This window comes from Aegilops tauschii, chromosome 5 (genome assembly GCF_002575655.3).
Source record: "Aegilops tauschii subsp. strangulata cultivar AL8/78 chromosome 5, Aet v6.0, whole genome shotgun sequence".
Classification (NCBI taxonomy): Eukaryota; Viridiplantae; Streptophyta; class Magnoliopsida; order Poales; family Poaceae; genus Aegilops; species Aegilops tauschii.
In genome coordinates, this window is record NC_053039.3 from 68884744 (window position 1) to 68900276 (window position 15533).

General features: G+C 41.2%; 1 long non-coding RNA gene across 1 annotated transcript; it reads right to left on the reverse strand.

The window, feature by feature from the left end:
• Positions 1–13687: 13687 nt before the first annotated feature.
• LOC109768554 (uncharacterized) lies at positions 13688–15466 on the reverse strand. The gene is made up of 3 exons (XR_012183604.1): positions 15170–15466; positions 14865–15096; positions 13688–13801 (listed from the first exon to the last, which is right to left on the reverse strand). It is a non-coding gene; the product is annotated as an uncharacterized lncRNA (long non-coding RNA).
• Between the last annotated feature and the right edge of the window lie 67 nt (positions 15467–15533).

The window sequence follows — 15533 nt, forward strand, 5'->3', positions numbered from 1 at the left end:
GGGATGGCGACGAGGCCCGTCCCGTCCGTCGCCGCCCCGCCTTGCTCCGACATGCGTCCAGGCCAACGATGCGTGCAGCGCCATGTAGACTGGCAGGCTGCTGAGATGGCGCGGTGGTAGGGTCTTCACGAAGATCTGCATGCCACCACGCAGGTGCTTGCTGGGCTGGTCTGGAAGCCGCATGTTGCCACGCAGGTGCCTGCCCAGCTGGTTGGGCTGGCAGCTGTATGGGAACGACGGTGGAGTCTTGGCAGACGCGGGCCTAGTTGTGGCCTCGCAGGTGTCTCCGGCAAGGGCCTTTCCGTGGTATCGCGGTCGTCCCCGGCAAGGATCTTGTCGGGGGTCTCGTGGGTTTCCTCGGCTAGGATCCCGCCGAGGATCGTCGTCTTCTGGTCCTCATCTGATCTTGTATGCTTCTGATCTTCACAAAGATCTGCATGCCACCACAGAGGTGCCTCCCGAGCCTTGGTCCCAATGTGGTTAATGGCGTTGGAGCCCTCGGCGCAAGGGTGGCACGCTCCGCTGGCATCGGGCAAGTTGCCCCGGCAAGGCTCTTGCCGGGGCCGCGGAGGCCGCTCCGGCAAGGGTCTTGACGGGGGAGCCCACCTCGCCCTTCTGCTCTTTGTGTGTCTGGTCTTGGCGTTGCTCTGGTTGTCTTGTGCCTTCGTCTTCCCTCCTCTACCCTGCTTAGTGTGGCCGTGGGCGCGGCTCCGACTGCCCGTGCATAGGTAAATGGGTAAAAAGGAGAGCCCCTACTTTTGTACACCGACACCGAATGATCTCGATTAGGGAAATGAATATATTGTTCTTATGAAGTTGAACTAGCTATATGTTGTACTGTGCTTTTTTCATGTAGCTACCGCACTGTGATGTTATAATATATTTATGTGCCTGATATGAAATTGGCAAATAGGTGTTCGATATGAAATGTGAATTTGCGTAATACTGGAATTATTAAATGTAAACTAATAAACCTGCTAAATGTGTCATGGACCTTTGCAAACGGTTCTAGCAGTAAAAGCGCTTGCGATGGATAGCCCAATGCCACACAGTTTTCTTCATCAAATCGTGTGTGATATAGCTGATAAAAGTAAACAATTAACCAAGGAAGACCGTGTGTGATAGTTACACCTTTCACACACGAGCCTACACATAAAACTTTGTGGGATTTACGTCCGAACGGAAACGTTTTCCTGGATTGACTGCGTGGGATGTACATAAGAACGGAAACATATTCCTTGGATTGACTGTGTGTGATATACATACGAACGGAAATGTTTTTCTGGGATTCACCGTGTGGGATGTACATACCTACGGAAATGATTTTCTCGGATTACCGTGTGGGATGTACATACCTACGGAAATGATTTTCTTGGATTACCGTGTGGGATGTACATACCTATGGAAATGATTTTCTCGGATAACCGTGTGGGATGTACATACCTACGGAAATGAATTTCTCGGATTACCGTGTGGGATGTACATACCTACCGAAATGATTGGGTTTCGATGCCTCGCCCGATCGCACACGGCTCCAGCCTGTGTCCCAGGATGGCCTATCCCCGATGATTTCTGGGTCATGTGGGAAGGACACCCTATCACACACACTCACTTGGCGACGGTTTCAAATGCCGTCGCGGAAAGGGGTAAAAAACCGTTTGTTTAGGACCGACGTGCACCAGTGTATATTCCATAAAAATTCCTCGTAAAGTTTCAGCTTGTTTGGAGTTGTGCAGAATAGGTGGCCTGACGTAGCTTTTCCAGGTCCAGATTTCCAGGTGCCGGAATTCTCCCTCTTTGTGTGTACCTTGCATATTATAAGAGAAAAGGCATTAGAATTACTCCAAAATGCATTATTATGCATAAAAACATCATAAATAACAGTAGGTAAACATGATGCAAAATGGACGTATCAATAAGCTCGAACCCAAAGTGGTGAAAGTGCGTCTTCATAGGATACCCTAAAGAAACTATTGGGTATACCTTCTACCACAAATGGACGTATCAATAAGCATTATTTCTAGAGAAGGAGTTTCTCTCGAAAGAAGTGAGTGGGAGGAAAGTAGAACTTGATGAGGTAGTTGTACCTTCTCTCGAATTGGAAAGTAGCACATCAGAGAAAACTGTTCCCGTGATGCCTACACCAACTTGGGAAGAAGCTAATGATGATGATCATGAAACTTTGGATCAAGTTACTACTGAACCTCGTAGGTCGACTAGAACACGTACCGGACCAGAGTGGTACGATAATCCTTTCCTGGAAGCCATGTTGTTAGACAACGACGAACCTTCAAACTATGAAGAAGCTATGATGAGCCTAGATTCTAGCAAATGGCTTGAGGCCATGAAATCTGAGATAGGATCCATCTATGAGAACAAAGTGTGGACTTTGGTGGACTTGCTCGATGATCCGCAAGCGATCACGAATAAATGGATCTTCAAGAAGAAGACGAACGCTGATGGTAATATCACTGTCTACAAAGCTCGACTTGTTGCGAAAGGTTTTCGACAAGTTCAAGGGGTTGACTACGATGAGACTTTCTCACCCATAGTGATGCTTAAGTCTGTCCGAATCATTTAGCAATCGCCGCATTTTATGATTATGAAATCTGGCAAATGGACGTCAAAACTACATTCCTTAACGGGTTTCTTAAAGAAGAGCTGTATATGATGCAACCAGAAGGTTTTGTCGATCCTAAAGGTGCTAACAAAGTGTGCAAGCTCCAGCGATCCATCTATGGACTGGTGCAAGCATCTCAAAGTTGGAATATATGCTTTGATGATGTGATCAAATCATATGGTTTGTAGAGACTTACAGAGAAGCATGTATTTACAAGAAAGTGAGTGTGGGAGCTTGATACGTCTCCAACGTATCTATAATTTTTTATTGTTCCAGGCTATTATATTATCTATTTTGGATGTTTTATATGCATTAATATGCCATTTTATACATTTTTGGGACTAACCTATTAACCTAGAGCCCGTTGCCAGTACCTGTTTTTTCACTGTTTTTGAGTTCCGCAGAACAGGAATACCAAACGGAGTCCAGACGGAATAAAACCTTTACGATGATTTTTCTTGGACCAGAAGACAACCATGAGACTTGGAGATGAAGTCAGAAGAGTCACGAGGCGGCCACAAGGACGGAGGGGGCGCCCAGGGGGTAGGGTGCGCCCCCACCCTTGTGGGCCCCTCGTGCACCTCCTGACCTAATTTCTGCGCCTATATATTCCCATATATCCCCAAACCAACAGCGGCATCCACGAAAACTCTTTTCCACTGCCGCAACCTTCGGTACCTGTGAGATCCCATCTAGAGACCTTTTCCGGCACCCTGCCGGAGGGGGATTCGATCACGGAGGGCTTCTACATCAATCTCTATTGCCCTTCCGATGAAGCGTGAGTAGTTTACCACAGACCTACGGGTCCATAGATAGTAGCTAGATGGCTTCTTCTCTCTGTTTGATTCTCAATATCATGTTCTCCTCGATGTTCTTGGAGATCTATTCGATGTAATACTTTTTTGCGGTGTGTTTGCGGAGATCCGATGAATTGTGGATTTATGATCAGCTTATCTATGAATATTATTTGAATCTTCTCTGAATTCTTTTATGCATGATTTGATATCTTTATAATTCTCTTAGAACTATCGGTTTGGTTTGGCCAACTAGATTGGTTTTTCTTGCAATGGGAGAAATGCTTAGCTTTGGGTTCAATCTTGCGGTGACCTTTCCCAGTGACAGTAGGGGCAGCAAGGCACGTATTGTATTGTAGCCATCGAGGATAAAAAGATGGGGTTTTCATCATATTGCTTGAGTTGATTCCTGTACATCATGTCATATTGCTTAATGCGTTACTCCTTTCTTTATGAACTTAATACTCTAGATGCATGCCAGATAGCGGTCGATGTGTGGAGTAATAGTAGTAGATGCAGAATTGTTTTGGTCTACTTGACACGGACGTGATGCCTATATTCATGATCATTGCCTTAGATATCGTCATAACTTTGCGCTTTTCTATCAATTGCTCGGCAGTAATCTGTTCACCCATTGTAATATTTTCTATCTTGAGAGAAGCCTCTAGTGAAACCTATATCCCCCGGGTCTATTTTCCATCATATAAGTTTCCGATCTATAAACCAAAAATACCAAAAATATTTACTTTATCATTTATCTATCTCTATCAGATCTCACTTTTGCAAGTAACTGTGAAGGGATTGACAACCCCTTTATGACGTTGGGTGCAAGTTGTTTGATTGTTTGTGCAGGTATTCAGTGACTTGTGTGTTGTCTCCTACTGGATTGATACCTTGGTTCTCAAACTGAGGAAAATACTTATCTCTACTTTGCTGCACACCCATTCCTCTTCAAGGAAAAAACCAACGCAAGCTCAAGAAGTAGTAGGAAGAATTTCTGGCACCGTTGCCCGGGAGATCTACGCCAAGTCAAGCCATAGCAAGTACCCATCATAAACTATCATCTCTTGCATTACATTATTCGCCATTCGCCTCTCATTTTCCTCTCCCCCACTTCTAAAACGATTTTCGAAAATATTTTCCTTTTCTTCGCCCCTCTTCCGTTCGTCTTCTTCGTTTGCTTTTTGTGTGCTCGTGTGTTGGATTGTTTGCTTTGTCACGATGACTTAAGAGAATAATAAATTGTGTGACTTTTCCAACACCAGTAATAATTATTTTATTAGTACTCCGATTGCTACCGCTACTAATGCGGAATCGTGTGAAATTAATGTCGCTTTGCTGAATCTTGTTATGAAAGATCAATTTTCTGGCCTTCCTAATGAAGATGCCGCTTCCCATCTAAAAAGTTTCGTTGATTTGTGTGATATGCAAAAGAAAAAAATATGTGGATAATGATCTTGCTAAATTGAAGCTATTTCAGTTCTCGCTTCGAGATCATGCTAAAACTTGGTTTTCATCTTTGCCTAAAAATAGTATCGATTCATGGAACAAGTGTAAAGATGCTTTTATTTCCAAGTATTTTCCTCCCACTAAGATCATCTCCCTTAGAAACGATATTATGAATTTTAAGCAACTCGATCATGAACATGTTACACAATCTTGCGAGAGGATGAAATTGATGATACGAAATTGCCCTACTCATGGTTTGAATTTGTGGATGATTATACAAAAAACTATGCCAGATTGAAATTTTCTTCTAGAAATCTTTTAGATTCGTCCGCGGGGGGTACTTTTATGGAAATTACTTTAGGAGAAGCTACTAAACTCCTAGATAATATTATGGTTAATTATTCTCAATGGCATGCCGAAAGATCTTGCACTAGTAAAAAAGTGCATGCGATTGAAGAGATTAATGTTTTGAGTGGAAAGATGGATGAGCTTATAAAATTATTTGCTAGAAAGAGTGATCCTGTTGATCCTAATGATATGCCTTTGTCTACTTTTATTGAGAATAATAATGAATCTATGGATGTGAATTTTGTTGGTAGGAACAATTTTGGTAATAACGCATATAGAGGTAATTTTAATCCTAGGCCATTTCCTAGTAATTCCTCTAATAATTATGGTAATTCCTAGAACAATTCTTGTGGAAATTATAATAATATGCCCTCTGATTTTGAGAATAGTGTTAAAGAATTTATGAGTTCGCAAAAGAATTTCAATGCTTTGATTGAAGAAAAATTTGCTTAAGATTGATGATTTGGCTAGGAACGTGGATATAATTTCTCTTGATGTTGATTCTTTGAAACTTAGATCTATTCCACCTAAGCATGATATTAATGAGTCTCTCAAATCTATGAGAATTTCCATTGATTAGTGCAAATAAAGAACTGCTAAGATGCATGCTAAAAAAGATTGGTTTATAAAAGCGTGTTCTTCTAGTTTCCGTGAAAATAATGATGAAGATCTTAAAGTGATTGATGTGACTCCTATTTAATATTTGTTTTCCAATATAAATCTTGATAAAGATGGGACTGGAGATGAGTCAACTTCATTTAAAAGGCGTCCCAATGGTTCGGAGTTTTTAGATCTTGATGCAAAAATTGATAAAAGTGGGATTGGAGAGGTCAAAACTTTAAGTAGCAGTGAACCCACTCTTTTGGATTTCAAGGAATTTAATTATGATAAATGTTCTTTAATAGATTTTATTTCCTTGTTGCAATCCATGTTGAATTCTCCTCATGCTTATAATCAAAACAAAGCTTTTACTAAACATATCGTTGATGCTGTGATGCAATCTTTTTAAGAAAAGCTTGAATTGGAAGTTTCCATCCCTAGAAAACTTTATGATGAGTGGGAACCTACTATTAAGATTAAGATTAAAGATTATGAGTGCCATGCTTTGTGTGATTTGGGTTATAGTGTTTCCACGATTCCAAAAACTTTATGTGATGTGCTAGGTTTCCGTGAATTTGATGATTCTTCTTTAAATTTGCATCTTAAGGATTCCACTATTAAGAAACCTATGGGAAGGATTAATGATGTTCTTATTGTTGCAAATAGGAATTATGTGCCTGTAGATTTCTTTGTTCTTGATATAGATTGCAATCCTACATGTCCTATTATTCTTGGTAGACCTTTCCTTAGAACGATTGGTGCAATTATTGATATGAAAGAAGGAAACATTAGATTTCAGTTTCCGTTAAGGAAGGGCATGGAACACTTTCCAAGAAACAAAATTAAATTGCCTTATGAATCTATTATGAGATCCACTTATGGATTCCATGCCAAACATGATAATACCTAGATCTATTCTTGTTTTTATGCCTAGCTAAGGGAGTTAAACAATAGCGCTTGTTGGGAGGTGATACGTCTCCAACGTATCTATAATTTTTTTTTATTCCATGCTGTTATATTATCATTCTTGGATGTTTCCTAATCATTTTATAGTATTTTATAATATTTTTTGGTACTAACCTATTGACATAGTGCCAAGTGCCGGTTGTTATTTTCTGCATGTTTTGTACATCGTAGGAAATCAATACCAAACGGAGTCCAAACGCAGCGAAACTTTTTGTGGATTTTTTTTGGACCAGAAGACATCCAGTGAGCCGGAGAAGCACCTGGGGGTGCTCCCAGGGGAGCACAACCCACCAAGGCGTGCCTGGGGGCCCAGGCGTGCCCAGGTGGGTTGTGCCCACCTCGGCTACACCCCGAACCGACTCTTTGCTCTATAAATACCCCAATATTCCAGAAACCCTAGGGCAGTCGACGAAAATCAATTCCAACCGCCGCAGAGTCCAGAACCACCAGATCCAATCTAGACACCATCACGGAGGGGTTCACCACTTCCATTGGTGCCTCTCCTATGATGCGTGAGTAGTTCTTTGTAGACCTACGGGTCCGTAGTTAGTAGCTAGATGGCTTCCTCTCTTTCTTTTGATTATCAATACAATGGTCTCTTGGAGATCCATATGATGTAACTCTTTTTGTAGTGTGTTTGTTGGGATTGGATGAACTTTGAGTTTATGATCAGATCTATCTTTTTATCCATGAAAGTTATTTTAGTTTCTTTGATCTCTTATATGCATGATTGCTTATTGCCTCGTATTTCTTCTCCAATATTTGGGTTTTGTTTGGACAACTTCATCTATTTATCTTGCAATGGGAAGAGGTGCTTTGTAGTGGGTTCGATCTTACGGTGCTTGATCCCAGTGACAGAAGGGGAACCGACACGTATGTATCATTGCTACTAAGGATAAAACGATGGGGTATATTTCTACATAAATAGATCTTGTCTACATCATGTCATCGTTCTTATTGCATTACTCCGTTTCTCCATGAACTTAATACACTAGATGCATGCTGGATAGCAGTTGATGTGTGGAGTAATAGTAGTAGATGCAGGCAGGAGTCGGTCTACTAATCTTGGACGTGATGCCTATATAATGATCATTGCCTGGATATCATCATGATTATTTGAAATTCTATCAATTGTCCAACAGTAATTTGTATACCCACCATTTGCTATTTTATCTCATAGAAGCCACTAGTGAAACCTACGACCCCCGGGTCTCTTTGTCATATTATTTGCCTTTGCGATCTATTAGCCTTTGCTTTTATTTTCAGATCTATTGAAACAAAAATACAAAAATACCTTGCTGCACTTCATTTTATTTGGCATTCGATCTATCCATATTTATGACTCACGTCCATTTGCCAATTTCCGGCACCGCTACCCGAATGGGATTGACAACCCCTTTGACACGTCGGGTTGCGAGTATTTGTTATTTGTGTGCAGGTGATATTTACCTAGTGTTGCTTGGTTCTTCTACTGGTTTGATAACCTTGGTTTCATCACCGAGGGAAATACCTACCGCCACTGTGCTACATCATCCCTTCCTCTCTGGGGAAATACCGACGTAGCTTCAAGCCGCATCAGGAGGCAACCCAATTTTATTTTTCTTTTTTCTTTTTAGGTTCTACTTTGCAATAAATAATTCATCTAGCCTCTGGTTAGATGTAGTCTTGTGTTTTAATTAGTGTTTGTGTCTTTTTAGGTTCTATTTTGCAATAAAAGTTTCTGTTTTGCAGCAAGATCAAATCAACTATCACCATAAGCTATCAGATGTTTTGGAGTTACAGAAGTATTTGAACTATCCAGATTACTACAGATTGTTCTGTTTTTGACAGATTCTATTTTCTATGTGTTGTTTGCTTATTTTGATGAATCTATGGGTAGTATCTAGGGATATGAACCATGGAAAAGTTGGAATACAGTTATTACACCAATATAAATAAAGAATGAGTTCACAACAGTACCAAAAGTGGTGATTTATTTTCTTATACTAACGGAGCTTATGAGATTTTCTGTTGAGTTTTGTGTTGTGAAGTTTTCAAGTTTTGGGTAAGGATTTGATGGACTATGGAATAAGGAGTGGCATGAGCCTAAGCTTGGGGATGCCCAAGGCACCCCAAGGTAATATTCAAGGACAACCAAGAGCCTAAGGTTCGGGATGCCCCGTAAGGCATCCCCTCTTTCGTCTTCGTCTATCGGTAACTTTACTTGAGGCTATATTTTTATTCACCACATGATATGTGTTTTGCTTGGAGCGTCTTGTATGATTTGAGTCTTTGATTTTTAGTTTTTTCCACAATCATCCTTGTTGTACACACCTTTTGAGAGAGACACACATGAATCATAATTTATTAGAATACTCTATGTGCTTCACTTATATCTTTTGAACTAGGAAATTTTGCTCTAGTGCTTCACTTCTATCTTTTTAGAGCACAGTGGTGGTTTTATTTTATAGAAATTGATGAACTCTCATGCTTCACTTATAATATTTTGAGAGTCTTTAAACAGCATGGTAATTTGCTTTGGTTATAAATTTAGTTCTAATATGATAGGCATCCAAGAGGGATATACTATGAGAAGTTTGATTCATTATGATTGTTTTGAGATACGAAGATGGTGATATTAGAGTCATGCTAGTGATTAATTGTGAATTTGAGAAATACTTGTGTTAAAGTTTGTGCTCCCCGTAGCATGCACGTATGGTGAACCATTATGTGATGAAGTTGGAGCATGATTTATTTATTGATTGTCTTCCTTATGAGTGGCGGTCGGGGACGAGCGATGGTCTTTTCCTACCAATCTATCCCCCTAGGAGCATGCGCGTAGTACTTCGTTTTGATAAGTATGTGAGTTTTTTAACTAATGTTGACTCCATGGATTATATGCACTCTCAGCCTTCCACCATTGCTAGCCTCTCTTGTGCCGCGCACCTTTCGCCGGTATCATACACCCACCATATACCTTCCTCAAAACAGCCACCATACCTACCTATTATGGCATTTCCATGGCCATTCCGAGATATATTGCCATGCAACTTTCCACCGTTCCGTTTATTATGACACTCGCCATCATTGTCATATTTCTTTGCATGATCATGTAGTTGACATCGTATTTGTGGCAAAGACACCATTCATAATTCTTTCATACATGTCACTCTTGATTCATTGCATATCCCGGTACACCGCCGGAGGCATTCACATAGAGTCATATTTTGTATTAAGTATCGAGTTGTAATTGTTGAGTTGTAAGTAAGTAAAAGTGTGATGATCTTCATTATTAGAGCATTGTCCCATGTGAGGAAAGGATGATGGAGACTATGATTCCCCCACAAGTCAGGATGAGACTCCAGACGAAAAAAGCGGCCAAAAAAATTAGAGAAGGCCCAAAAAAAAGAGAAAATAGAGAAGGGGCAATGTTACTATCCTTTTACCACACTTGTGCTTCAAAGTAGCACCATGATCTTCATGATAGAGAGTCTCCTATATTGTCACTTTCATATACTAGTGGGGATTTTTCATAGAACTTGGCTTGTATATTCCAATGATGGGCGTCCTCAAATTGCCCTAGGTCTTCGTGAGCAAGCGAGTTGGATGCACACCCACTTAGTTTCTTTTTGAGCTTTCATAAACTTATAGCTCTAGTGCATCCATTGCATGGCAATCCCTGCTCACTCACATTGATATGTATTGATGGGCATCTCCATAGCCCGTTGATACGCCTAGTTTATGTGAGACTATATCCTTCTTTTTGTCTTCTCCACAACCACCTTCTATTCCACCTATAGTGCTATGTCCATGGCTCACGCTCATGTATTGCGTGAAAGTTGAAAAAGTTTGAGAGCATCAAAAGTATGAAAAAATTGCTTGGCTTGTTATTGGGGTTGTGCATGATTTGAATATTTTATGTGATGAAGAAGGAGCATAGCCAGACTATATGATTTTTGTAGGGATAAGCTTTCTTTGCCATGTTATTTTGAGAAGACATAATTTCCTTGTTAATATGCTTGAAGTATTATTGTTTTTATGTCAATATTAAACTTTTATTTTGAATCTTTTGGATCTGAACATTCGTGCCACAATAAAGAAATTACATGGATAAATATGTTAGGTAGCATTCCACATCAAAAATTCTGTTTTTATCATTTACCTACTCGAGGACGAGTAGGAATTAAGCTTGGGGATGCTTGATACGTCTCAAACGTATCTATAATTTTTTATTGTTCCATGCTATTATATTATCTGTTTTGGATGTTTTATATGCATTAATATGTTGTTTTACATTATTTTTGGGACTAACATATTAACCTAGAGCCTAGTGCATGTTCCTATTTTTTTCCTGTTTTTGAGTTTCGCAGAAAAGGAATACCAAACGGAGTCAAACGGAATAAAACCTTCGCGGTGATTTTTCTTGGACCAGAAGACAACTAGGAGACTTGGAGATGAAGTTAGAAGAGCCACGAGGCGGCCACAAGGACGGAGGGCGTGCCCAGGGAGTAGGGCGCTCCCCCATCCTTGTGGGCCCCTCGTGCACCTCCTGACCTAATTCTGCGCCTATATATTCCCATATATCCCCAAACTAATAGAGGCATACAAGAAAACACTATTCCACCATCACAACCTTCTGTACCCGTGAGATCCCATCTAGGGACCTTTTCTGGCACCCTGCTGGAGGGGGATTCGATCACGGAGGGCCTCTACATCAACTCTATTGCCCTTCCGATGAAGCGTGAGTAGTTTACCACAGACCTACGGGTCCATAGCTAGTAGCTAGATGGCTTCTTCTCTCTCTTTGATTCTCAATACCATGTTCTCCTCGATGTTCTTGGAGATCTATTCGATGCAATACTTTTTTGCGGTGTGTTTGCCGAGATCCGATGAATTGTGGATTTATGATCAGCTTATCTATGAATATTATTTGAGTCTTCTTTGAATTCTTTTATGCATTAATTATTTGATATCTTTGTAACTCTCTTCGAACTATCGGTTTGCACTACAGGAATCAGCTACTTTGCCGTCTGCCACGGCGGACGGCAAAGGCATGAACGGCGGACGGCAAAGGCCTTTGCCGTCAGCCGCGAACGGCAAAAGGCTCCGGCAAAGTAGGCTACGGAAAAGACCTACTGTGCCGTCTGCTTTCGGCGGCTGACGGCAAAGGCGCCTTTGCCATCTGCCGCGGACGGCAAAGAAGCGGACGGCAAAATGAGTAGTGTTAGTGTCCGTTAGGTGGCTAACGGCAGCCTTTGCCGTCCGCCAGCTGACGGCAAAGGCTGCAGGCTCTTTGCCATCTGTTGGCAGATGGCAAAGAGACCAAATAGGCATTAATTCTGTTTCTTCTTATATCAATTCATTTTCACAGAAAATCAAACACATATATATATGACCAATATAGCATATCCAACACATATTACCAATACTCATGAACACATATATATCCAACACATGTTACCAATATATAGTCATGAACACATATATATCCAACACATATCCATGAACACATATCCAACAAATATTACAAGGAATGATCTAAAACTAAATATCTATTTTCCTAAAAGACTATCTTATTACTAAGATCTTCTCCGGATCTTCTTCTTTTCTTCCAACCTGCATAACAAAAACACTAAGAAAGAGAGAATGGGTTAGGAGTAGAAATGTAGCATTTCACTTGGTGAAATGCAATGCCCTAGGAGCCAGTACTTGAGATCAAGATAATCAGCCAACCAGACCAAGTCCCAACACATCCAACCACCAGCAGCTTAGAAGAGATAACTATTAAGGAGAGCTACAGAAGACCTCAAGGTATACTTGAGGGATTATGTGCTCAGACAGCCTGGAAGTGCCAGGGCTAGTTCATCACAGCACAGGGATAGTCACATGTAAATTAAGCCTAAGAGAGGGGGGCTCAGACCAGCATCACTGCCCAAATCAGATGTAGTATCTGTCTTATCAGTAGAAAACTAGGAAAGTAACAGCCAAAACCAAGTATAGCATCTGTTCATAGGCTATTAGAAAGAGACAAATAGGAATAGCCAAACCAAGTGGTATCTGTTCATATCAGTATTAGAAGTAAAATAACTAAGAACAAGTGAGTATCCGTTCATGAGTAAAGTAACTGACCAAAGTAACAACTCCAGGATCAACTAAACAGAACAGAGCAGTACAGGAGTATATATACTTCACAAATACACATAGATGGTCACTGACCAAAACCCTGACACAGCAAGAATCCATCACAGAGAGCTCCAATACAAGTTGATGCTCATCTACAGCAGCTAACCACAGCTAATAGAGCCTCACATCCCACAAGATCAAGATCTAGAGCTATGCATTAGAGAGATCAGGAGGGGAGCAAGGAGAAGCTCACCAAAAGGAGTTGTAGCCGAAGTAGGATGCAGCCACACCATCACTATGGTGTGACCAGCATCACAACCAACACCACCACAACAAGCCGGAGCTTGCCAGAGAGCACCACAACGGCGGCACCAGTGAGAGCACGGGCACGAAGGCGCCAACCAGGGGCACCGCAGCACGGAGGCGCCACCCAGGGGCACCACCGCGCCACGGCACATCCAGCACCGCCGGCGACGTGGGCACATCCAGCACCACCGCGCCACGGCACATCCAGCACCGCCGGCGACGTGGGCACATCCAGCACCACCGCGCCACGGCACATCCAGCACCGCCGGCGACGTGGGCACATCCAGCACCACCGCGCCACGACACATCCCACAACCACAACCACGGCACACTCAAGTTGTGAAGTGCCATTCATGTGTCACTAACATGTGGCCCCAGGGCACTTTTTAGGTATACATCTTTCTGTGGTACCAAGTTAAAAAAAATCTTGGTACTAGTTGGCATGCTAAGACCCAAAAAATAATATTTACTGGTACAGTTTGGTGAGTTTTAGAATATTTACCTGTTGTTTCTCAGAGCAACTAAGCTTGCCACCACATCAGCTGATAAAGCATAAATAGGCCCATATGCATGAAGGAAGTATTCTGATCCAAGTAGGAAGGACTGTGGCTCATACCTGCGTTCATCAAAAGATAACAATCAAAACAATAAGCAGGTAGCGACGAGTGCTACACAGTATAATTTCCCAGGTGAGCGTTCGCAAATACAAAAAAACATATGGTATGAATTGCGCTCTTGTTCCCTCAACTTGTACACCGTATGTTTTATGTACCCCTAAACTTGCAGTTGCATTTCTCAGGTTCTTAACCAGTTAACCACACAATTTTTCTCTAAGTTCGCACTGTTTTTCTTAGACAGCCCCCCCACCCCCACCGGATCCAGTTATTAAATGGAAACACTATAACCAACTTTCTCCCGGCCATTACATACATGTCCATGCTAGTAGTACATACCCTATTCACTGAGAACAACAAGCTGCTTAACCTATTCTAAACAGTCCAGTACCTCATTCCATGCTAACCATTGCATTCCCTTCCAATACTCGAGCACAATTGTTGGCTCTAAAAGAAACATATCTCAGGAAGCTCAGAACTTAACTATGAAAAAATGCAGATATGAAAGTACTATACCCAATCCAAAACAGTCAGCGCTAAACATATAAAAACAAATTTAGGCCCTTACAGCAAATATTGCCTACTAGACCAATCCAAGTGAGCCCCACTACTTCTTTATATCCTATGATATGAAAGTACTAGATCCAGTCCAAAACAGTTATCAGCGCTGAACATGGGAAAAAATAGGCCCTTATGGCAAATGTTGCCCACTAGACCAATCCATGTGAGCTCCACTGCTTCACTGACGGCATCACTCCTTGCCCACCAGACAATGCCAACCATTTTGGTTTCAGATAACTATTACGAATCTTAACACAAATACTTGTGAGACCAGAAGACTACAGTTTTGATGCACTACTGTTATGTCGTAGAAAAAAAATCACTTTTGGTTCAGGTTTTGCAATATTAAAATACATCTAGAGACATCCATTCCTCCAACAAGTATTTCCGAACGGAGGGAGTACTTTCCATATATTTAGCATGTAACAGCATGTATTGCTTCTTAGAGTTAGACATCCTTCACAAGGAAAAGTGTTAGGTAAAAAATGAAAAGAAGAAACTAACCATTTCAATTTGGGATCAGTAAAAACAGGCCCCTTCTTCATGCATCCAATGTATGTTTGTGTATGTGTACCTTACAAAAATAAAATTTGTGTATGTTGGTCAAAGCCACCGAGAGCATATATCTTGGATGTTGTCAGTTTCTTGCTCACCTGGTCTCAAGTAAGTGTCATCATCAGCTTTAACATAGAAATCAGAATCGAACAACGCATAGGCAGCCTTAAAGAATGCTAACCTAAAACATAAGATCAAATCAGTTCCCATATGAAGAGATAACATAATGATATGATACTAGCTATACTGTTTACGTTTTGTATGGAAGCCTGCTATACTCCTCCTCAAGATCTAAAAGCACAAAATCATCATATTCTTCAACCTCTCTTTCAAGAGCTGCCATCTTAGACTTGTCATTGCTTTTACCGATCACAAATCTGAATGCCAGACCAGTAGCTTCCTCCAACCTGCACTAAAGTGAACATGATGAGAATTGCAAGAGCACTTAAGCGACATCATCACTGGATAGAAACCAAAATAAAAAATAGTTGTGACAATCATCAAGCAACAGAACTTGGGCACGTTTACCACTAGAACTCTAGAAGCAAATGTACAAATTCCCTGTACAGAACAATAGATTGTCCAATTTCATGCATCATTCTTCGATCTCAGGAAAGA